Genomic DNA, 25083 nt, shown 5'->3' on the forward strand with positions numbered 1-25083 from the left:
CCAAATTTGATTTTCTTTTTATTTGCACTGGAGCTACTGAAAGCATCGATATTTAGCAGTAGAGGATTGAGCAGGTGCTTGGGATGAGTGGAGGAATCTGAGTGGTCTGAGGCATGCTTAAATGTCGATGTAAGTATTTTGCCCTCCCTTTCCCTTGCCTGCCTTTGGTAGTTGTCCTTTTAAAGAGCAGAGAAGCCAAAAGCAAATTATAACAAGAAAGCAAAACTAGGATGCCTAACTCTGAAGGGCTGCGCTGCCATCCTCTGAGTGAGATGAATGGCAGCCAGCTACAGATGTGAGCATCTGAAAACGTATCCTGTAAACTCAAAGAGCTAAATCTAAGAACTGCGAACTTAATAATTTACAAAGAGAGCTTGTGAATAATTTAAAGGTTGCAAGAGAGCCATTCCCTGGTCTGAAATTAGTTAGTCTGGTTGCCTTCTTGTACTTGTCAGGCTGGCAGCTCTTCCAGGGAGGGGGGGTTGGCTGTTGTCTGTGCTTGTTCAGCACCCAGTGGAGCACAAATGTTGGTAGGATATAATAATAATAATAAATCAGTGGGGCCAGCAGCTGACAAATAGCAACCCCAAAATAGAAAGGGGGACACTTCTTGCTGATTCAGGGGAGTGTAAGCCTGTTTGAAGGGAACAATCAAGGCAAGACAAGATTTCTCCACTCATTACATGGCCAAATATGGGGCAATTTTCAGAAAGCACAAATGTCACACATTCCCAACAAGATGATTTCCCTGATAATACCAAGCACTCTATCAAGGCATGGGGCACTACACATCCTCAGTGCCACAACCACATGGATTCCTTAAAGTAAGAAGTTGGAGGTGGTGTCATCCTTTCTGTCCACCTGGCTCTTGAGACAGATGGGTGTGATGGGCACTGTGCGTGGCATGATGGTGCGTCAACAGAAGTAGCATAGATAGATGGATAGCAAAAAGGCCAGCCCAATAAGTTTGGGTCTGGCAAAATTTTAAGCAATCAAATAGTGCGTGTTTGGGAAAAACCAGGAAGCCTTAACTCAAGGTTTTGCTATCAGCATTGCCTGTAGTCCCATTTCTCTTTCCTCAGAATATCTGAGGTCATTTTTCTCAAAAACAAGCATGCCTTTTTTCTTACAGTTACAGGAGCACAGCAGTCATCAGACCCAGCCCTGTTCCTTCCTTTCTCCCTGATCCCAGCAGTTAGAGCATCACAAAACACAAGTTTTTGCCTTTCTCGAGAGATATATCTACTTCTAAGTCAGCAGTGAAAAGATATCGCAGCATGAGAAGAGCAAGCCTTCTTTTGTATAAAATGTCATCTTTTGAATCAAAAGTAAACCCAAAGTTTAAACAGTTGTGTTTGGTAAAGAAGCACAAGTACGCTGTTTGGAAGCATGCTCAGTGTGACTCGACTTCACTAGTTACACTTTGCCTCAGTTTCACAGTTTTGTGCAAGGCTGTCAAACCTTTGTGTGTGAGCCCATCTGGTTGCCTGTTTTCCCTATTAATTATTTCTGGACACATTTGTCAGCTTCAGTCACTTCGCAAAAGGGTAGACATCCCAAAGGTCATTGCAGTTCTTTGAACTTCTTGAGGGTGGGTGCTGGCGAGAGAAGTCCTGTTGAGGCTCTGACAGTGTGACATTGTCCTTTACTGACACCATAAAAATTCAACAGGAGAGCTGAACTATAAATGTCCCAATTCTGACAATAGTTTCACTGGTGCTTGCAGCTTCTTAGGGACCAAAGTCAGTCAGCTACAATATTCAAGTCTGACAGTAATCAGACTTTATTAGCATCTCACAGAACCACTTGTTCCTTCCTAACATCTCCTGAAATTGGAACCTGAAATATTTTCCAGTCGCTGTCCTGAATGTTTATGTGCTGCTGCTGCCCATGTGTGAGTTTAAATAATCTCTGTAAAAAATGGCTGCCCTAAATGCAGATAAAAAGACATCTTTATCACATATCTAAAACCATGTGATTTTGGTATTGTTTGTTACATAAATGTTGCACAAGGTCAATATTATTATGGGACAGATGAATAATATGTGTAAGACTTGTTCATCAGCTGTTGGCAGATAAAAATCGGAGTGGGTGGACATGAAATAGCACCTTCAGATGTTGCCTGCTTGATAAATATTGGGATTGTAATTGCACATCCAGAAATCAGCTCTAAAAATAGAGTGAGACAAAAGAAAATGAGATGTGAATAAGAATTTATAATAGTGTTTTGTATAATGTCTCCTTCATTAGCATCCATCTGGACAGAACTGATTAAGTCTCTTAGCACACGTCACTAGGCAGGAGAGACAAAGATGAAAGGATCTTCAACAGCAGACAAGAAGTTGTACCATCAGTAGAATGAATGCATAAACACTGACAACCTGCAGGCTGCACTACATTTTCCCCCACTTTACTTCTCACTGGTGCTGTGACATATGTGACTCAAAAATATGCTGTTTTCAGTCTGGACTTACCTTGCCTGCAATTCCCCTTGCTGTGTAATGCACACCCTCAGAGGGCAGTGCACAACCTCGTCAAAGGCTCGATCCAGACAGAAGGGCCAAAGTTGACAGATGCACTTCTGAAAGACCCGCACTTCTAAAAGACCAGGGGGAAATGCATTTTGTACAGCAATTAATTAGAAAAAGTGTCTGTAGTATTCAGGCTGCTGTACTGTGCTGAAAAATGAAAGAGCACAGGATAGATTTTCGGGTAACAGGCAATTCATTATCAAACAAACATATTTATGTAGAAAAGATTTACTGTCCATAATAATCTTTTTGGATTAATGGTTTTAATTAGCAGAAAAATAGCAGTTTCAATCTGTTGAATCATTCTATAAAGATATCCCACACTCTTTGTTAATGCAGGTGTTATTAACTTTGAAAAGAAGTCATGCATGGAAATACCTTTTTTTTTTCACCTTGCAAAATCTTTCCCTAAAATACCAAATTAAACATCAAGCCATTATAAACAAAAACTCAGGCAGATTATGCATTCTGAGTTATACAGGCTTAATCCGAAATCAGATATATAATTTGTCAGGCTTTTAGTAGGAAGCATCAGGAGATGCTATCTGTCAGATGCTAACTATCTGAATCAGAGCAGGTTTGTACATTTTTAGCGTTACTTTCTAAAAAAGCAAGGTCTGTGTAAACTGTCTGTGGCTGAACCCAACCCACTATGAAGCCTAAAAGTCTCAAAAATAGTTCCTGAGTCTTCTCTAAAAGAAAGCTTTAACATAATTTCTCATCTTATTGGACACCCGAGGCACCACCTGGAAGAGAAGTCTGTTAAGACCCCTATGAGAGGGAAGAGCTTTGTTTAGAGCTTACACTTTCTTGGAGGCTACAAAGTGCACACAAAGAGAAACCTGCCTGTGAGGAGTAGTCTGTCTGTGCCCTGTGGAGAGTATCTGCAAAGCTGCCCAGGGAAAAGTAATTTTGAAGATCAATGGTAAGGCTACCCAGTGCTTGGGGATCGCTGAGCTAGAGCAGGATGGCGCAGGAGCCCTTTCCTCTTTCCCTTTCGGGATGGAGAGCGCGTTACTGAGAAGGGCTGATTCCCAGGGCTTCTGCTGCCGGTGGCTGAGCTGAGCCAGAAGGTTTTGGAGTCCCTCTCTGCCGTCCAGCGACTGCTGTGAAGGGTTTTATTAGTGCGGGCAGTGTAGCAGAGTTTGGCTGCAAATAGCTGATCCTGTTTTGGGAACTCCAGCAGTTCTTCTCCTGGCTGACCCTAGGCATCTCCCCTATGCCATTCCCTTCCTTAGCAGCCTTGACAGCTTTCCCTGTCGGAGTGAGGCTGGCTCGCTCCCAGCTCTTCTCACACAGGCTGTGGCCTGTGCTAAACCCCACTTTTTTCTGAGCATTTGTATCTTGATTTCCCATGGAAACAAGCCTAGGATGATCCCTTCTTCAGCCTGTGGGTCTCCCTCCTCACTCTTAATAACTCTTGAACTCAGTAGCTCTTTCCAGCCAGTTTTGACAGAGAGGCAGAGGTCTCAAAAGTAATTATGTTTTTACCAGTTTTATAAAAACAGGCAGTTGGATAGATGAGAAATGGGAGTATGAACACTTGCAAATTCACCCCTGGCTTATGCCTGATCCCTCTGGCTTATTGGCATCGCTGAACGTGCCAGCCCAAGGATCACCGCCAATATATTCTGTCAGAAGACATTGCATGTATTTGTGGTGTTAATGGAAAGTTGTTGTGTAATTTGGCAAACAGAATAATATCAGAGAACACAAATGGCCAGAAATGGAGGCTTTGTCACATCTGATGCTTGTGGAATTACTTATTCTGCATGAGTGAAAGACCACTTTGCAGCCAACATTAGAAAATGTATATCTATTCATCAGTTCATCTCTAGTCTGTGAAGCTGTTAGTGAAATTGTAGGCCAAGGGAAAGGTTTCTCAGCAGAAGTACTATGCCAGTAATATGATCTGATCAGTGCTGAAATGCTAGGCAGGCCAAAATTGCAGTGAGCTGTAAAATAAGGGGTCTCTGCATTGCTAACAGTAGGTTTAACAACAAGGGGGAACAACTGGTATGTCCTGAACTGGGAAATGTCACTGTTTCATTGCTCCTCCATCTGCTGTATAGAATTATAAGGATTGATGCTCTAATGATGTATTTACAGATGGGTTGTTTATGACACCGTACATCAGGAGAATGAAACGCTTTAGATGATTCCACTGAAAATATCTCCCAAGCAGCAGCATTCTGCTGATATTTATTAGAAGATTTGATTGTGCTCAGGATGGGGACCGGACATTTCTGTGAGCAATGAGTGCTCTGAAGCTATCTTTTTCTACACAGAGACCCAAAATTGCTTAGAGACAGTTCCATAAAGAAGCAGCCTTTCTATTATCCCCACAATGAGGCATGTAGGCAAAATCGTGTTACTATGCAGTGAGCTATTTATGATTACAATTCAAAAGAAAGGTCCCTTAGCTTCCCTAAATGAGCTCCAAACCTGTTAAAGCGGTGGTTACTAGCTTGCAAGTTGTTTTTTGCCTACAGTTTTTGTTGAAAATCATGTCTGCTATGAAATGCAGGTATCCTTCTGGCTTTCCCCTCTTTCCCTACAAATCTCCAAAGCTGTGAAACTGGAAGAGTTGGAAGATAAATGCTTTATAGCATTATGAATTTGCTGACATAAATACTTACTAATCAGAGTGATAAATTTCTGTCTGATCCAAGCAGCAAAATAAAATAAAAAGGACATATTTGTGCCAGTGTATATCAAAACCCCTTGAGCTGTGCTCCTCTGTCAGACTTCATAAATACTGGATCTGTCATCCCAATTCAGCTGCAGCACTACAGACAAAACAGTAGGGAAGTATTTATTTGATATGATTATGATATAAACTTCATGTCTGATTCTTGTCTCCCTCATAGAGTGGAATATTAGATTAGATGTTACCACGTGTGCATTGTAATCAGCCTTCTTTTCACTGACTTCTTTTTGATCAATGAGAGAACAATTTTGCTTATTTTACTTCAGCCAAGAAAAAGCTAATTATATTCGTTTCTGAAAATGTGATGTCATTAAAAATGAGAGAAATGGCTCTGAATAAAATACGGAACTTGGAAAAAAGATTATTTCTATTATTAGCAACAAGACACATTCTCACTGCTGTAATTGTGGGGCTACTTGAAATAATCTGGCTTTTCGTCACCATCGTAGAAGGCAAAGAGAAAGTAAAATGTACCAAAGAACTGCACTTGGGACAGATGTACTGCATCTCTACCAGCATTACAACCCGTATGTCAGCTACTCAACTTAAGGTAGTTTGGGAGGGAGATCCTCAGAGAGAAGAGACACAGACACTTAAAAGGCCTTTCCCCCCATTCACCTCCTTTTATCTCTTCTCTTGTGTCTATTTTTATCTCATCCATCCTTTGACAGTAGGGCGGCAGGCTAATGAGCAAATACCTGGTGCAGTCGAGACAGTCATTGGGGAATAATTAATGCTGGTGCCAAATGCCCATTCTGTGGTTTTTCAGACAGTGTGTGGTTCTGTGCGAGTTCGTAGAAACTCCTATACATGTGAGATACATTTCTGGTCATATTCTGTAGAAAAATATCTGTAGTGGAAACAAAGTCTGCACACTATGATGCATTTGTACCATGAAGAGTAACCAGCGGCAACATGCATAGTCTGGACAATGTCACAGCTAGAACAACATATTTTTCCTATAAAGTTCCCATTTACATAAATGAAAATTACATGTGTCCTTGTACAGTATAATTATTTATATTATATAAATAAAATTTTATTCAAATAGGTTTAAGGGCAAGTATGTGTAACGGCCTCCCACAATGTAATTCCTAAAAATGACTAAGTACTGAATTACCATACTCTTACTGGCTATAATCTAATGCTCATTAAAGATGTTTTAAAAGGGAAGAAACAACAAAAAGATAATTTTTTTTTTTGCTGAAGGATGATTAAAATACACATCACACTGGGCACATCATCTTCTCCACAATAAGGACAAAATTTTAATTAGCTACTCAATGTCAGTGGCCCCAGCCACAGTGCACCCTGATTCAGTCAGTGACATGTTGCGTGTTAGGAGCTCATCAGAGTAGTCAAATCAACCATCAGGTTGGCTTGACCAACAGGTTTTGATGTATTTCAAAGTGACCCTGCTGACTGGGTGTAGAAAAGGGGAAAGATAAACTGAACAGAGCAGTAATTGTCAGAAATGCAGGTGCCCTGGCAGGGGGGAAGGAAAACAAGGGCGCGTGGGATTTTGAACATGTAGCACACACGGCAGAGCAGGGCTATACTGCTTGTCTCTCCCGCCTTCTCTACCAGGGTTCAAACAGAGGAAGAGTCTTTACGATGATAAAAGAAAATCAGTACATGAGAATTAAACTGAAGCAATTGTGCTTTCCTTCCCATGTGAGTAAAATGGCCAACATAATGTCTTACAGTCAAAGCACAGTTTAAATGAATGCATTAAGAAGAAACATTCAAAGCAGGTTACAAGAGGGTAGGAAGTGCCTCCCTTTTGCTTTTTTGGATGAAAGCCGTGTAGAGGCAGAGCAGGCATGCAAACCTCTGCATCAGGAATGAGCTAGCAAGTGATGCCGATTCAGTGGTTTAGAGGAATTAATTATGGACAGAAGGAGACAGGCATCTGTAGCTGTGGCAGGGTTTGCTGGCATGTCCAGCAGTGCTGGTGCTGGAGTGCTGCTCCCCAGACTGTGGCCAAGCGGATGCCTGAGGCTGCCTGTCCTGTACCCTGCCCGCTGGCTCCTGTGCAAGCCTACTGGTGCCATCTCCTGCCCCTGCCCCGGCTCCCTTGCCAGTGCCACCCCCTGCCCATGCCCCGGCTCCCCAGCTGGCTGCAGGACGACTGCTTTGCTGCAGGGCAATGCAGCACAGCCTGGAGTGCTGGCACCCCGAGATTTCACCTTCTAAACTTGTGTGCCTCTGAGCTGGCATTGCAATGCTTGTGCAAAAGGCCACAGCTGGAGAAGCTGGAAACACAACAGAAGATAGAGAAACGGAAGAAGAGGATGAGGATGAGGATGAGGATGAGGATGAGGATGAGGATGAGGATGAGGAGGAGAGAGTGTTCCTGGGAAAGCTGACCCAGTGGACAAGCCAGCCCTCAGGAGAGGGCTCACAGCTGACCATCCTGAATGGAGGAAGGGACTTCTGTCTCTGGCCAGTCAGCCAGGACCACCCGATCTGGCATGCCAGAACTTGGGCTCTCTGGGCCAATTTCCTCTTGTCACCTCACGGCTGTCCTCAAGGCGGCACACCTGTGTATTTGCAGAAGCTGCATTCCCTCTGACCTGAGCTTTGACTGAGCTCCTGGCTCAGCCAGTGACCAGCGCCTGGGACCTCCCTGCGTTTTGGTATTTTGGAGGTGCCATGTTGGGGTCTGTTCTACTTCCCGGCTGGCTTAGCTGCCTCCCTGCTCAGATGACAGATCTGTGCAAGTCCTTTGTTTAGGTGCTGCACTCTCCCAAGTGCTTTTTTGGAGAGATAAGGCAAAACGGTGCATCCCACCCTGGGGTGGAGGATTGCAGAAGGGCAGGTGCAGGTTTGATAGTTGGTTTCACCTACCCAAAAACCTACTCTTCAGTCCGTTGTGAAAATCCAGCCACAACAGGTCTCTCAGATGAGGCATCTTTTCTTCCGTCATGATGCTCTAATCCTTTGCCAGGAAGGCAGAAACTTTTTGAGTTAGGTACCAGCTAATCCTGCTAATAGCAAATTCCTGGCCACTGAGGCACCATCTCACCAGCCAAATAAGAAAAGTAGCAGGACCCTTCAATTCAGTCAGAAGAGAGAGAGCCAGCTTTCCCTCACTCCCTTTTATTTCAACCCCTGCCAGGTGGAAAGAGATAAAGAGAGCAAAATTCAAATATTTCCTTCCTCCCCTGCCCTAAGTGCTAAAAAAAAATAGAAAAATAAATTCTTGATAACTAAGCCGAGCTCCAAACTGGCTATGGCAAGTCATTATAGTATGTAGATTTGTTTTCTTTATACACAAAACCAGAATCAAAATCCCATATAAGCTTCTTTTGGCAGTATCTGAAATTGTGTGCCTGATCTTTTTATGCAGCAATCCCTCACTGAAAATGCTCCTGCAATTTAAATGCTATGTGAAGCATTTACTGTTCATACTCTATGCAAAGGTCTAAGGGAGGAAACAGGAATTTATCTTATTGCAGTCATTAATGTGACTGTCTTCAGCTAAGCAGAATACTACAGTGTTCCTGGTTATACAGGGGCCTCAAACTGTATTTTTTTTATGGTCACATATAAACTGGCCCATAATAGCATATCAATAAACCTCAATTACACTCAGGAAAATACTAAAAGCAAAGCTCAAGCGAAGCTCAATAAAGTCTACAGGCATATTAGAGCTGTGTGGAATAGTGACATCCATCTGGTATTTTTCAGTGACTTCTAGTCAATTACTACATTTCATCATATGTAATCCTCTTTTATCTTCTGTTCCTGCTGCTACAGTAATTCTCACTCTGCTACATCTGTGGCTTTACTGTGAATTTTTATCACCTATGAGTAAGTGGATCTTTTTTTTTTTTTTCACTAGCAGTTGCACTGTACCTGCTTGGGAAAAAAAAACCAAACAAAACAACCCAAGAGAAAAAGAAAGATTTAATTGCAAGAGAAGTGAAGCATGAAACTAAAGACTGCAAGGTAAGGATGTCAAATAAACCTACTCAGATATGGGAAGATAATAATGAGCATGGCAAAGGTAACTTTCCAATCAGAACATGAATTGTTGAAAACATGGCGTAGGTTGAAGTGTCTGGAGTGACATGTATTTTTAACAGCCTCCTGTGGTTTGATCATATTTGTGACAACCCATTAAAAAGAGCATTCTAAAATAAGTCATAATTGTATTTTTCTTGGAGAAGGAAGCTTTGGCTGTCATGTCCTTATGATGAACACTAAATCCAGAGATATATTCTCTCTGTATGTCGAAAAATACAAGGTTAAAACCTGCAGCAGAAGAGTTCATCTTACAGCACTAGTACTCTGTGCTAGTCTAATCACATGCTAAAGCCTACAAAGGCTCCCACTGATTTGTGTGCAGATGGAGAGGCTACAAGGAAAAGCCTGTTCATTTCACAGCCCTGTGCAAAGGGCATACATCACTTAAACCTTTATACTGGGAGAAGCAGAGGGACTGTTCTCCTGGGGCTTCAGGCAGAGAAACCTGTCTTGGTGTAAATGATGAGATTCTCTATGGGAATATTGACTGATGCATGGAGCCATCTTCACAATTACCCTAAATGCAGGGGACACTTCTAGATAGGAAATGAGCTGAAAGAGTCAAAATGAGAACAGGGCCACAGAGGAAAAGGATAGAAAGAGCAGTGAGAAATGCATGGGATGGACCTGCACCCTGGCTCTTCTGCGCTCTTGCAAGCACTCGTTTTCATGTGATCGACACCCCTCCCATGGCCAAGCAAATGAAAATGTCACCCTGTGGCATGGTCTTTTTCTACAAAGATGGCTTTCCTTTCCAAGTACAAATTCCCAAGGGGCATGGAGCAGAATTGCTTGGACATTATTTTGGTTGGAAGTGATTTTGCTGAAGATGAGATAAAAAAGAAACTAGGGCTCAGCTTGTTTAGCCAAGTGAAACAGAAACTGATTGCCCTCTCAGAGTACCTCAGGGAAACAGGACTCTGTAAGGCAGAAGACAAGGCAGAGAGCAGAACTAAGTAATATAAACAGGCTACCACTATACATCATGTGCAAAGTAATGGGTTTCTAAGCGGAGGAAGAATGAGGCTCTGGAGCTGCTTCCCGGTAGGAACAAGGGCTGCAAGAGGCCTGAGTAGATTCAAGATAGGGCATAATCAGCTGAAGAAAGGGATAAAGTGATGTGATTGAAAGGGGCAGCAGGAAACAGGATTTGATGGTGTGGGAAGTTCCTTCCAGGTCTGTACTCCTATGAAACATGTTTTTTGCTTTAAAAACAAACAAAACCAAGTGTACTATTTGACCTTGTTTACTTTCTCCAGTTTGAATGAAAATATCACGGATAATATCAGTGAGAACTACAAATGAGAACTGGTTCAAAATGCACATATTACCCCTATTTTTATAACTCTTTCCAGTTCCAGAGAGGTGGATTCAGGGACAGACAAGCCTCCTCTCCCCTACCCATGCCAGCCAAACATGGCAAAGGGACGCTGCCGCCCCAAGGACGATGGTGCAGCAGTACATTTGGTGTATTCAGAGCTGTTAAAGCTCTAGAAAAGCAGCTTCTCCTACACCCCTAGAAATCCCTTTGAAAAGGCAAATCTATGCCTTTGTTGTGATTTGCTTGGAGCTGGAAGCAAATGTCACTTCTGTGTCGTGGATCGGATGCTAGAACCAGGAGCTCCCCAGACCGACTAGCTGCCTGGATGCATTCATTCAAATGTCATTCAGTTCCCATAGTAAGCAGATATGCAGCTGCCATGAGAGAACTGTTAGACGCTTTTAAATCCTGGTTATAAAACTCGTTATGTATTATTTAGCACTAACAGCTTGTTCTGCGCTGTGCGCACAGAGCAGCGCGCTCTCTGCCTGTGAGAGCTTTTGATCTCAGGGATTAAAAATCAGGCACAATCTGAAGATTTAGGAGACACGGTGGATTACTGGCTGGGTGCACCCAGTATCCTTGCCCACTGTTGTCTGGGCTGTGCATTTCCTTTCCAATGCACAGCTATTTGTTCCCTTTCTGTGGGAACGAAGATGGCTTTTGACCTTTCTGGAGTTGGGATACTGCTGGGACATGTACCTAAGAACCAGGAAATGGTCCAGCATCTTAATCTACACATAGTCTTAAGCAGTTTTATATCCAGTGAAGGCAGAAATTCCTGGAAAAACAGAATAAGTAATTCAGCACTTGCATATATGTTTTTAAACACATATTCCAGTGCTCCTGTGTATTTTTTTTTCTCAGCAGGTCTAGTTACCCAAGAAGAGAATTACGGTGGTGCACGCTTAAAGGACCTGGCTCAAAGATCACTTGGGTACCTTCACAACATGGTATCACGCCATTTGAACATATCCAAGTTCACTGTTTCCAAATGGCATCAAAACCAGCTGGCACAGTGAGTGAGGAGTGTCTAGGGTTAGCCAACAGTAAATGCTAAGAGCAGGAATATCTGAATCCCATCATTCTTCAAAATCTTGGTTGCTACTTTTTATCTTGTATGGCACTTTCTTTAGTACAAGAGCATTTGACCAGTGCTTAACGCAGACTAAGGTTGAAGGTGCTACTCAACCAGGGGAATGTCAGACCTATACCACCCAGCTGGCAAAACAAGGGCCTCAGCACTGTGGCAGATGTTCTCTCCAGCGGTCCGTGATGGGATGCTTTGCTAGGTCGCAGAGACCAGGCAGCCTTGATAATGTCTAAAGACTGCAACAGGATTCAGGACACAGGGACTGAAGGAGGATGGCTGTTCTGTGTACAGAGAGCAGTGGATAAAAGATGTGGAAAAGGAAGAAGGAAAGAGGTTGAAATAACTGATGGAGCATGGGGACCGGAGGGCAGAGAAAAAAAAAGGAAAGTGAAAGGAGCTACAAGCAACTTCATGAGTATGCTGAATCTGAAGGACCCTAGCAAAAGTGAGAAAAAGCCAGTGAGTGCTGATCTTTTCCTGGGTGTGTGTTTTGGGCATGATAGATGAAGGTTACTGGGTCGGCAGGAATGGGATTCAGCTCAATGATAAAGACACCCAAATTCAGGTGTCTGTATGTCAGTCTCTACATGTGAGCTGTGAGTACAAGCTCCTGCTATAGTCAGTGGAGGTCTAGGAGGAGGTTAGTTGCCTACGTGTAGGTGATTAGTGCTTTCTGAGATGCCATAGGGTATCCAAGATACTTCTCTGCAGATACCAAGTGTGTCATACAACTTATTGCATCTTGTGAGTCTGCTCAGTGACAAACAGGATATCCCACAGTACCTCAAAATGATACCAGATGCCTAAGTGTAAGCAGCTAAATCATGCACCTGGTCAACAGAGTCTGAGAGATCCAAAGAGCTATTCATCTGACCTTTGCAAATGATGCTGAATGGTTGTCTGGACATCACTGGCTCAGTTGAAGAAGAACTCAATCCATTGCATGAACATAAGCATCCCCAGTACCCTGGGTCTCTCTCCTGAGAACACTGGTGGTGCTCAGCAGGCTGTCTCATGTCTCTCCCTGCTCCGGTTACTCTCCAAGTTCTGGGTACAGAACAATGTCCAGGTTTTGCTGCTTTCACTGTCATCAGGCAGTATTTCCTATAATTATGCAGTTGTAACCCTCTGCCATGCAACACAATTAATCTTTACGAAGTTGTAGTTTCACTGAAATGGAAGACTTGCTGGTGTCCATTAGCAGCTGCTGATTGATGTAATTCTTTTTATTTTGGCCATCCTTTGGCCATAACTTTAATTATTAAATTAGAGGTTGTTCAAAATGCCACAGCCAGACAGCCCACTGTTCTAGGCTTAAGTGATGAAATGCTCCAGGGCCTTCACTTTCTGAGCTGTCTTCCCAACCAGTGTCAGATCAGGTCAGATGAACAGGGGTATAAAGCGGTACAAAACTTGGTGCTCTGATTTCACCGTTCTTGCTTTATTATTTTAGGCCTTCGTTCTTCCTTGTAACATATGAGGGACCTGAGCCACAAAACAAGAAAATTCAGCTACCTTTTTAAAAGCTAACTCACCTTCAGTGAAGATCCCCAGTCTCCTGTCCATACATCATATTTGCTTTCCTTCTAGGAAGTGGAGCTGGATGTGGTTCTAGCTGAAAAGGACACTTCCCATTTTACCGAAGGGGTGAATAAAGCAGGAAGGACAAGCAAATGCTTCAAGTCTTCTACTGAAATCAAACCTCTAGAGACATAATCATGAAAAGTGTGGGGTGACCTGAGATAGGCTATGAGTGAAAGCTAATAGCAGGGGATGAGGATCAAAGTCATCTAAGTTGCAGAGTCCAAGCTTACTTCTATCACCATGTTTCAGTCTTAGACACACTGTAGCAGCCAGACTATGCTGACTACAATTTTGATTTTGCAAAACCTTTTGACTCAGTTTTTGCAAAATCAAGCCAGAATAGTATGAACCTGGCTTTGCATTTATCCAACATAGCAATGTTTGGGTCAGGAAGGGAGAGGAGTGCTTGGGAAGAAAAGTTAATATTTGTTTGGTTGATCTCCACACTAAACCTCATAAATGTCAGTAACATTTCTAATGCGCCTGCCTGATTTTCAGACTATTCAGAAAACCAGACACCTTGTTTTCCTCAGTTTTGCATTTAGTAAAACTTGTGTACATCTGTTAGAGGTCTCTATTCAGTCAAACTTGAACATACGGCTAGCAAAGTCAATGAGACTATTTGCAGGCTTACAGTTAAGCATGTGGTTGGGAAGTTTGCTGAGTCAGGGCCATAATGACTTGCAAGGCAAGGTGGCATATTGATTGATATTTAGTTGTTAGAGGCAGAAATAATTGCCTGGTTCTTTCTGACTTCTTCATTTTTTTCTTTTAATACATTTCTTTTATTGTTAATATGCAAAACTATACTATAAACATAAATTAAAAAAAAAAAAAAACAAGGAGAGAGATCAAATCGTGGCAAATATACCAAGAGAGGAATAAAACCAGAGCAATTTTATCTGGAACTCTACTGAACTGCCATTTGTTCTCAGTTTCCTCTGAAAGTTAACTTTCCATATCATACCCTCCAGTGTGTGACAATCAAAAAGGTGATGTCTTATAATACATGTAATAAGAGATTCTTTTAAGTTTACACAATGTACTGAATCAGTGCACTGATACTGAATCAGTGCAGCATGGCTGACTTGACATGAACCAACAGCCATTTGGTTGTTGTTTTCATAACTCATACTGGACATGAAGACACAATACTTATTCTCAAAGACATAAGGAGCTGTGAAGAAAACATATGAATAAAACCCAAGAGAAGCAAAGAATAAACAACTGGTCAATTTTGAAGTAAGCATATTGGGATAAAAATGTTAGCTCAGCTGTAATAAAGAAAGCAGGGAGAAAGTGATAGTGGAGTATATGGTTGAGACTGGGAGCCATCAGATGTCCCTGTAGCAGCCTTTCTGTCAGAGGAGTGACTGCTACAGGAGAGCAAAGTGAAAAGTCTTTGACGTATGGACAGGAAAGCAAGACGAGAGAGTACTAATTGTGTGTATAGCTCTTAAGGCTGTACAAGGTATAATAATGCTCTATAAGAAGTGTGCATGGTGCAGCCTGAAGGGACGGCCGGGGAGGGAGGGTTGGTGCTCTCTGCACCCCTTCCCGGTGCAGAGGCACCTGGGGAGGTCAGGTGCGGTGACTGAGCTTGGCCAGTCTGAAACAATCTGTTGCCCGCTGCTTTGTGGGCCCGGTTCAAACACTGATTTCCAAATCTGTAACTGCATCTCAGAAGGGTCGCACGTGCTAGATGGATGGAGGAGGAGGGGATTGCACTCTGGGCAGTAGGGACTTTGAAGAGGACCAAAGGCGCACTGGTAGACCTGTTCATGAATCCGGGTGGGTTTTGGTGGGAGTGTCTGACTCTGGACAACACAAACGGCTGTGATTTAAAATGGAAAAGCCCAGTACTCAGACCTGGCTGTTGAGCACCATGGCATTTGCATGACTTATTCTGCTGAGCCACTCTGCATGTCAGGTCTGACAGTGCCATGCTGTGCCACTGCTATTCCTCTTGGCACCAGGACAGGTGCATGGTAGGAGAAGCACGGCATCGGCGCCTTGCTGGGGAGAAGGCTGTGTTCCTTGCCGTTCTGGTCCTGTCACCGCTTTTATCTCCTCTCCTCAGCTCTTAGCCTGACTGGGAAGCCTCACCCACTGAGGAGATGAGGGAGAAAGCAAGCTGTTGTACCCAAAGGGCATTACAGCAGCAGATCTCGACTGAAGCATTTTATTTGCCGGGTCTTTTACATGTGAGTGTGTGTGTTGGAGCATGACAAAAAGCAGGAAAAGTAGTCTTAAAATTTTCTATCAAAAAGCAGTTACATTTTAAGTTTTTTTTTGCCAGTCTCATTGGTTAACAAACTGAACATGAGCTCCCACTGGGATGTGCTGGCTGAGAGCGCGGATGAGAGCCAAGGAGGTGTAAACAGCAGGGTGTCAGGCAGGAGCGGGTGGTTGTATTGCCCCCTGTACAGCACCAGCAGGTTCGTTTGCAGAATACTGTGCCCCATGCTAGTGCCAGGCTTAAAAGGGAAAAAAAAAAGAGATGATGAAAACTGAAGAGATTTTAGAAAGGATGGTTTTAGAAATCTAAATGGATTTTAGAAAGGAACAACAATGACTACATGTATGGGAAATACACTCTGTCATAAGGGTCTTGTGGAAGCAGCCCCCTTAGCCTGTCAAAATAAAGGAGAAGACCCTGAGCTGAGCCGAGCCTTTGAACACCCCTAGAGAGGGTGAGAGTATCTGATACTAGAAAAGTCGTTAACCCCATAGAAGAAGCAAGAGCTCGTGTATATGTTCAGACTACTTGAAGCTTGACATTTCAAGGGGGGTTCACAGTTTTAAACAGGAAAGGTAATTAATCATTGGAGTGATTTGCCAAGGGATGTAGCTTTAATTCAAAACTGAATTGGCTTCAGAAATATATTATTTAACTCAGCCAGGAATTAGCCTACTGTTTTGTAGGAATTTAACCCATATAATCACAGTAGCCCCTATGGCTTTAAAATCTATTACACTTTTATTTTTTTAAATTGACCCAGGTTATCTTCCCTCCGATAGTCTAGTTGCTAACCCAATCACATCAGCCATCTTAGGGGGATTATTCATAATTATGGAGCAGAGTGTCATCTCAAGGGAAGAAAGGTAGAGGCAGCGATTTCTTTCTGTTGTTTAAACAAGCCTGAGCTCTAGGAGAGGATAATGAATAAGAAATGGCAGTTGCATTCAGTGGGGTCACTCTAAAAGAAGGCATGGTGTAACAGCAGCTTTAGGGAAAATAAATTAAATCCAGAGGAAACTCTAGGTTTCTTTCAGAGGAAGGGCAAGTGAGAGCACTTATCGCCCTGGCCAAAATGCACATTGCATGTTCTGACTCTTAAAAAAATGAAAGCAGCAATACAAAACAAGTCAAGTCAAGTCAAAACAAAAACAATTTCTTCACGCTTTATGTAGAACAGACGCTATGGAAAAAGATGAGAAATACCATGTGACAGTCATGGCAAAAATGACACACTTTATACATATGCACTCACAAACAGTCATTTAGGTCATAGAAAATAAAGTTCACAATAATTTGAGCTATTTCTGAAGTTTATATAAGTAATGAAAAAAATGTCAGCCTATGAACTCTGCATTTGCAGTTAGAGAGTAGGGAATACCATAATGTAAATATGTGAATAATTAAGATACTAAAGGCATTTGTGGAAGGAAGGGGAAAAGCTGAAAGCTGTCTTCAGACGTGAGTCTGAATTTGACTGACTCTTTAACAACATCCACAAAATCTACTGTTTTTATGGCATGCTTAATATTCCATGTCTGGTGCTGAGTTTTACACTGAGATTAATATTAACAATAATATGTATATGAGCTGGAGGAATGAGACAAACTACATGAAGATCTTATCTACTTGGCATTTACTTGCGCTATGATTACTCCGTACAGCTTCCTGCACTTAGACCCTTGTTTACCATTCCCCAACAAGTTCATGTTTTCTGTTTGATTGGTACAAATCTTTTAGGAAAAAACAAACGAAAACAACCCCTCCTGCCCCACCTCAGCCAGCTGTAGGGCAAGGGTCTCAGATAATTCAACTTATTCCTCCTGCAAAGTAATATACAGCCTTTGCATTACTTTGCAATGCATTTGCAAAGCAATACTAATTTATCTAGTAGGTCGTGTAGCTTATTGATGCTGTGAGTTGCACTCACATGGTTAGTAATTGTGGTATCAGTGAGATTCCTTGAATGTATAATATCTACTCAGTGGGACGTGAGGCTTCCAAAATGGGACTCGGAGAATATAAATGGCCTGTGCCCTAAAGCAGTAGCTGCAATGTCCTGGTGTGGCTTTGCAAAGTGTGACAGAGACTCCAAATGAGGGACACAAAAAAATTAATTATGCAGACAACTGAAATTACTGAGGATTCCTTCCTTTAGGGGACGTCATTCTTTCTGCTACCACAGGCTCATGATTATTTATTTCAGCTCATAATTTTCCATCAGAAAAGTGTGGAGACACAAATCTGTGCCAAAGGGAGATGGCTTTTGAATTAGAATTGGAAGCATCCTCAGAAGGCAGGGAGATGTGTGCTTAAAATGTGACTTGAGGGAGAATGGTAGAAGAGACTGCTTGGGGGATCAAGTCTAGTCCCTTATGGGGGGGGGTATGCTGAACAGACTCTGGATATGTTTAAACAGCAGTGCAAGGGTGAGCTGCACCATGTCCTGCTTCCCTGGTCACTCACCGGGAAAGCTGTGTGTGACCCTTTCCATTTTCAGGGGGCCAGCTTCCCTTCCTGTAGAAACCAGGCACGGGGACAGAAGAGATGGTGTTTATTCGGGTTTTGGTTGCAACCTGCAGCATGGAGCATGCCCAGAGTGCACACCTTGAGCAGGGCATTGAAATGTGCTTCCCCATCCCAGGAGGAAGATGCAGCAGTCGGCTCTTTGCCATAGGTGCAAGGGTGCAGAACGGTCTGCAGAATGCTACACGCCCAAAGCATTCCCATTTCCATATCAAAGATGCATATATGCAAAATGAAGAAGCACCTCACATGAACATTACATTACACATATATACAAACTTAATTTGCTCATGCAGTGTTTAAACCGAGAATCCAAAGGATGCTATCAAAAAGGGTTTAATATTTCAAGAACTAGGGAGGCGAGAGCACGCAGGAGGAGTAAGGCTATTTATGGATTCAGTGGTAGCACGAGCGTTATATAATTTTCTGAATCGGAATAGAAAATTGCACTAATTCTTTGATTTCAGTTCCATTTTGTCTGAAACAGAAAAGGCTTGCTTGTAGTTTGTTCATGCTGTGAACTGATGCAGAAGCTTTTTGCAGACAGTTTTGGCCTGCCTGAATATATTAGCAGGTTTATTCATGTAACTGAGACCATTTTGACAGAATTGGCAATACTCTGTCTTCTGAGTTCAGAAAGATCAGTCTGGCTTAGCAAGAGTTGCTTTCCCTGCCTCCTGTGAAAGAGGTAAAGCCTTTCTGTCTCATTCATAGAAGTGGAAAATGAAAATGATTCTTGTTCTGGGATTCACCCCCCTTCACGCTTTGCTGGGTAAAAATTGTGCAAAAACAGAAGAAAACTAGACAACATTGGTTTTCATGGGTGCTTTAAAGACTGAAGCAGGAGCTGAAAGGGAAGTGCTGGAGAGTAGGCACACATGCATCAGCTCTCAGCTTTGTTCTCAACGTCCAGATACCAGGATGAGCTTTAGATACCTGTTCTTACAGAACATGGTTTGGCTATAAATATTGTCATGAGAAACAGAGGTAGGGCTGATGTGTCACAGCTTTGATCTTCTGTGGGCGAGATAAAGACGGCAGCTTGACCCTGCACATGGGCAGTGACCCGCAGGAGGCACGCTTTGCTGATGCGTGTGCTAGGTGATAACACACGTGCACAGCACCCAGGCCTGCACGAGCAAATTCACATAGTCAAACTTGCAAGATTTCACCGAATAAAAAAGAGCAGATATATAAAGGAATTTTCGGAATACAAACTAAAGAAATATTAGTCTTTACAAGGGATTGTTCCGGGATTGACAAGTCTCTGTCAGACTCTCTTGCTATGGATTCGGAGAGCTGGACTGCAGGGAAGCGAGACCTTCCCGAGGCAATGTGCTGGTGCAAACTTTTATTTGTTATTATTATTCACAGTCTTATTGCATTGGCACTTAAGGATGCATTACAAAAGATTCTCCTTGTCCCCAGTGAAATGGTGATGTCAAGAGACAGAATAATCGCAGAGCGTGAGAGGAGACCCAGGCAGGGAGAATGACATGAGTGGCACAAGGCTACACAGCAGGTCAGTGGCGGAGGGGCACAGATCTCGTGTCTGACCCGGATTGTGCTTCCTCCCCAACTCTCAGCCTCGCACCACCAAGAGTCTTTTCACCCTTAGTGTTAGGTCTTACAGTAAACAACATGATAGCATCCCATATGTGATCCCTGAATTAGTGCAGAATGGAAACCAGTTTTACAATCTCTTACATTGTTTCCCTGCTGCTGCTGTCACTTTTCAGCAAGATACCCCAGACAGCAGTCTGGCTCAGCAATGACAATTTCAATTAAAAACATTTGTTTTCACATCCTCTTAACAGTTTGCACATGGTGAGAAGTGCCTCCTCTCCCCATGTGAATTTTGGGAGTAGGACAGCAAACAAAGCATGTATGCTTCTCTCTATATGGAAAAACTTAATTCCATTGTGGCTTCATTTGGCATGGTGCTGTAGCAGAGCCAGGGTGCTGCACTGTTGTATATCTCACAGTGCTAATGGGGTTTTATTAGAAAAGATTAGCCTTTTTCCAATTTAGAAACAAAAGCAACTAACACACAAACAAAAAAGGAACTTGAGTGGAAAGAAAAAGTTTTTTTGCTACGATATCTAGCCTCTAAATATGCGGTTACTAGCTTGCAGATCATGTATCTGCAAGGTCTGGGGTTAAGTACACTTTATGTTGGTGTACGCAGATTTAAATAAGTTGAGGCATTCCACAGTTTAATGTCCAGACATTACAAAGTAAACTCATTTTTCCAGCTACTCAAGAGAGTGTTTGTGCATCAGTATGCTAGGGTTAAGGAAACATTTGTGATGTGCTGCTATGTGTCCGTTGACCAGCCTTGGGGCTGGGGCAAAGAGTTTTTAGGAAAATGATGTTTTCTGTCTACTAGCAACATAATCCTTCTTCCTCCAAAAAGCCTATTTCCCCCTCAGTAGCAGAGTCCACCACGTTTCCCAAAAGTCACAGCAATCAGCAAGTGGTCAAGGGGTCAAGACCTACCCTGTGTTTGAAAATGATTTGCAGATGTGTTCATGTTTGATGTGAGAGGCAGGCATGAATAAAACTCTATCCTGGCATTTTTGACCTTGGAAGAAACAATACTTACTAGCAGTGATTAAAACCTATCCTAGGGTGAGACAGCAACTTGGTCTCCTCACTTTGCAGGATTGCTCGAGGCTTTTATGTACCTCAGCTCTCTAGGTACCTCCCTACTTAATTTGAAAGCCCCTCTGGTGCTTATTGTTAATTGCCTGTGAACAGTCACCCTGAAATTACTATTTTTTGGGAGATGGATACCTACTTTTTCCTATAGCTATGTAGCTTCTAGTTTTTGGGTAGGTACTTGCTTAAATTCCTGGAGAATGACAAAAAGCTGGATACATTCAGGTCTAGCTTGACCTGTGTCAGAACATCTCTCACCTCATGGACAGCGGTCTAGCAGCTGCAGCACTCATCCAGAGTGGGAGAAACTCAAAAAGAATGATCAAAAGGCCCAAGGCTCAGCTGAGGGCACGCCCCTTTCCAGCCATCGCTGGGGCAGACAGAGAAGGCTGGTGAGGAGGCAGCTTGCTGCTGACGTTGTCCTGGTTCCCTGTCTAGCTCCGTGTCTCCTGCATCCCTGGCTGTAAAATGGCCAACCATTGCTCAGATCACCCCCGGGCAGCGCTGTTAGGTGCTTATTCTCAGGAGGGGCACAGGCGGACACAACCGTGACCTGATAGAGAAGCTCAATATTCCTGTTGTTTTCCTGTACTCTCAATGGAAGCATTAAATATCTACGGGAAATGGATTTCAACTGCTTTATTTCCTTACATAAGAAATGCTTGAGAGGTGCTTTCCAAGTGTTTTGACAGCTATTTGGGTAGAAAGAGCATCCCCTCTCACTGAGCACTAGGAGCCTCAGCTACTTCCGAGACATACCTCAGTCAGGCACCAAAAATAAGCAGACTGTGGAAAATCATGTTCTTTTTCTCCATTGCATCAACAAGGAGCACAGGCGTTATGTTGCCTGTCTGTGCGAGCGCAGCAACTGTTGTTGTGGGACTGAAGTCAGGGACTTCCCGAGTAATATGCAGAGATCATAGTGTTCCATAAGGATCCAGGTTTTTTGTGTTCAGGGGAAAATAGCCTCCATGTAGAGAAAGTGGTGGAGAGAGGTGGTGAGTTGACTCTAATTTAAACTAGACACTTATTTTTAGATTTTACAGTCATGTTACCAGACTGTCTTCCTGTTTCAGGAGGACACTGTGCTCTGAGCAAAGAGAGAGTAGGGTTGGTGGCTTGGAAAGGGCAAAAATGGGGGAGGGGAATGGGATGAGCAAGTAGGATACGGAAGATGGCAGAGGGTGGCTATATTTCAAGGAAGGCCGAAGAGCAGAACCCCAATGACAGAAAGTGGTAGATGTGAAGAAGAGAAGACATTAAGAGAATTCCTCAAAAGACAACTCTAGACAACCAGAAAAGTGAATGCAGCAAGACAAGGAGGCAAAATGGGTACTTAAGTTACATGCAATTTGAAACAACAATAATAAAAATTTTAGAAAAATCACTTACCCTACAAATTGTCTTACAAACTTCTGCAAATGCAGTGGGGGTTGCTAATCTCCATGGGACTACCATCCTGAGGAAATGCTGTTGAACCCTGAGTAAGTTCAGATTTCATAGCTTATGCAAAAGTAAAGGATATTTTTTCCCACCCAGGAAAGCTAAATCAAATAAATGGTAAATTTATTTTTTGAACTGTTTTTCAAGTCCAGTAAATAATTCTGGAGTTTTCATGCCCAAATATAGTACCTGAACACACATATCACATAGACCTGTGCTATTACTTACTATGTGGATATTTCTTCATGTTATTTCTCTCTTACTTCTACTGCAAAGAGCATGAGCTTAAAGCAATATGTATATTACAGAACTTGCCATTTTATAGAACTCATTCTAAATGGGAGGCTCCCAGAAGCAAGAAAAGACATAAGCATCTTTTTGACGAGCTAAATAATATCACCTGCATTCATTAGCACTGGAATTAGGATATGGTAGAACTGAGACTATATGTATGACTGAAGTTTTACTCTATGTGGACAGTGTAAGGCCCAGCTGTGCAAAACTTCCTGCAAGCCTACTGATTTGACTTTTCATTGGCTTCAGTGGCCCCTTGTGAACATCCGCCAATGAATAATTGAATAGATTAAAACAAGAGGTCTCTAGAAGCAAATACTTGAGAAGCCTGTTCCAGTGTATTGATATCATACCAATTTAATCCTGGCATGAGAATAAATATACCTAACAACAGTCTGAGTAAATAAATTGTCTTGCTAAAATTGTTGTTAATTTAACAGGGCTGCGGTCATGCTAAAATCACCTTATCTGTCCAAGGATAAGCTGTGGACTAAACCAGTTGTATCTCTTCACGGTTTCTGGAGAGAGAGAGAGAGATGGACACTTCCAGAATTGTATTTATCTCAGGTAAGATAGATACTGAAATGTGAGAAGGTCTGGCCTCTGAAGGTGCCTGTTCCCCCCACTGATGAGATGTTATCCTAGTCTAGATATCTAATCAGCAGTCAGTGAAAATTAAATAACGATCTTCACCACTGGTGTCATTGCTATTATGCAAAGTTCCAGAGGTGGAGGAGAGATACACATCACCCATGACTGGGAGACCCTAGCTCTTGCTTATATGGGCAGCAGAAAGAAACAATGATGAACTTATATGAAACGACAACTTCAGATGTCCAACAGGCATCAAAACTATTTGTCTTCACTGGCCACCTGGGGAACTGACCTTGGTAGCCCTGAATGCTTTTCTGTGTGAATTGCTTATTGTCCTCTTGAGCTTAGATATTATTGCCAGTTGCCAGGTTGATTAATTTGGGCATCTATAACAAGCACTATGAAAATGGCCCTTAGGTATTCATAAAGCAATAGTTTTCAGATGCTAATTGATTGTTTCTGTGAATGACATCTCTCCCGGTCATCACAGTGGTACTCTGTGTTTATACAGAGATATCTGGATTGAGGAAGGACCTAGAAAGGAGATGTTACTCTATACAAGGTCGAGATCTCTGTCGTCCTGGTAAATAAGGAATGCCAATAACTGAAGTTGGTAATCCATAAAATTCTGATCAATTTAAATTCTCTCTTAGCAGACCTGTGTTGTTATCTTCAAGTGTTGATTAGGTTTTGTGGTAGAGGAGATAATTCTCTGGAGAGTGGTGGTGTAAGAAATGAGGCTTTTTCAGGCTGTTTGCACCTACTTCCTTTTCATGTTAACCAAGAGTGTGTTATACTATTAGCACTGCAGAACCAAAGCAAGCATGTGAGCAGGAGCTCATGTCCTCTGGGGCATGTCCATCTTCAACAGAATGATTAATTAATTTCCAGCATCACCTGCTGTGCTTGGTAATGTTTGTCTTGCTGTGGCTGCACAAGTTAGAAAGAGGCTGGCTTGTCTGGCAAGATCTGAATGGAATTTTAATAGTGAGCAAAATCAGCATTAGCTGTTTCTGTATTGACAGAGAAATGTGGAAACCAATGCTACAGCTGCTCTCAGCAAAGACACTAGGAAGGCAGGAAAGGGGAGCAACTGTGAATGTACTCTAGGTCCATAAGAAACTAATCTTACCCTCATAGTGTGCCACAGAACTAATGATTTTTCCTTAGGTTTCAAGAGTGATTCAGGCTGGAAAAGCCAGAAAATAAGATACTCTATAATCTTTTATGAGGATTGCCTCCTTACCACTCTCTGGTACATAATGGTATTTGCTGCTGGTTTTCCCTTTGTAGTTTGATTTGTGGGGGTTTTAAAATGTCAAAACACAGTTTACCCACTTTTTATATACTCATAAATCCAAATAAATAATAAAATAAAATTTGGGCCATTTATTCAGTCACTTTTTGGTGTATAACCTCATTTTAAAAGTACAGGCTTCGCTGCAGGGTAAGCAATCTTTCAGCATTATGTTTCCAATCTGTCAATCTGATCTGAGCTTAAAGGACTCATGTTCTATTTTTTCCATAGAAACAAAACACTTATTTGACAGTAAGTACAGCTTAAACTACCTTACAAACAATATGCATCCCTACTTCTCTGTTGTCATTACCTTTGAAAATTGTCCAGTTGTCAGCTGAATGGACTTCAATACCAGGCACTTTGAAGGTCATTGAGTCGCTCCATACAGAGGATTTGCCAACACAAACATTGACAGGCTCTGGAGAAAATATGTGTCAGAAATGAATCTCATTCCACCTTTGTGATCATGAAAATCATTCTGCATTTATGTTTATTTGTAAACCAAAGATTACATATCCTTAATTACAACTTATGCCTTGTCCCTCCTTTACAAGGTCCCTTTTCAATGCCAAAGTAGATCAATAAATTTAAACTTCCTCACTTTATCTCCAAGGCTAAGAGAGCTCTGCCCTGTTCTACTTTTTGGACTTCATCACATTAGTCTCAAAGCCAGTTCTTTATTTCACCAGTGCTGGCTACATTGATGCTCCATTCAGTCTCTTTTTGTTATCACAGTTTTCTATAACAAGCCTCTA

Source organism: Gavia stellata, chromosome 1 (genome assembly GCF_030936135.1).
Source record: "Gavia stellata isolate bGavSte3 chromosome 1, bGavSte3.hap2, whole genome shotgun sequence".
Lineage (NCBI taxonomy): Eukaryota > Metazoa > Chordata > Aves > Gaviiformes > Gaviidae > Gavia > Gavia stellata.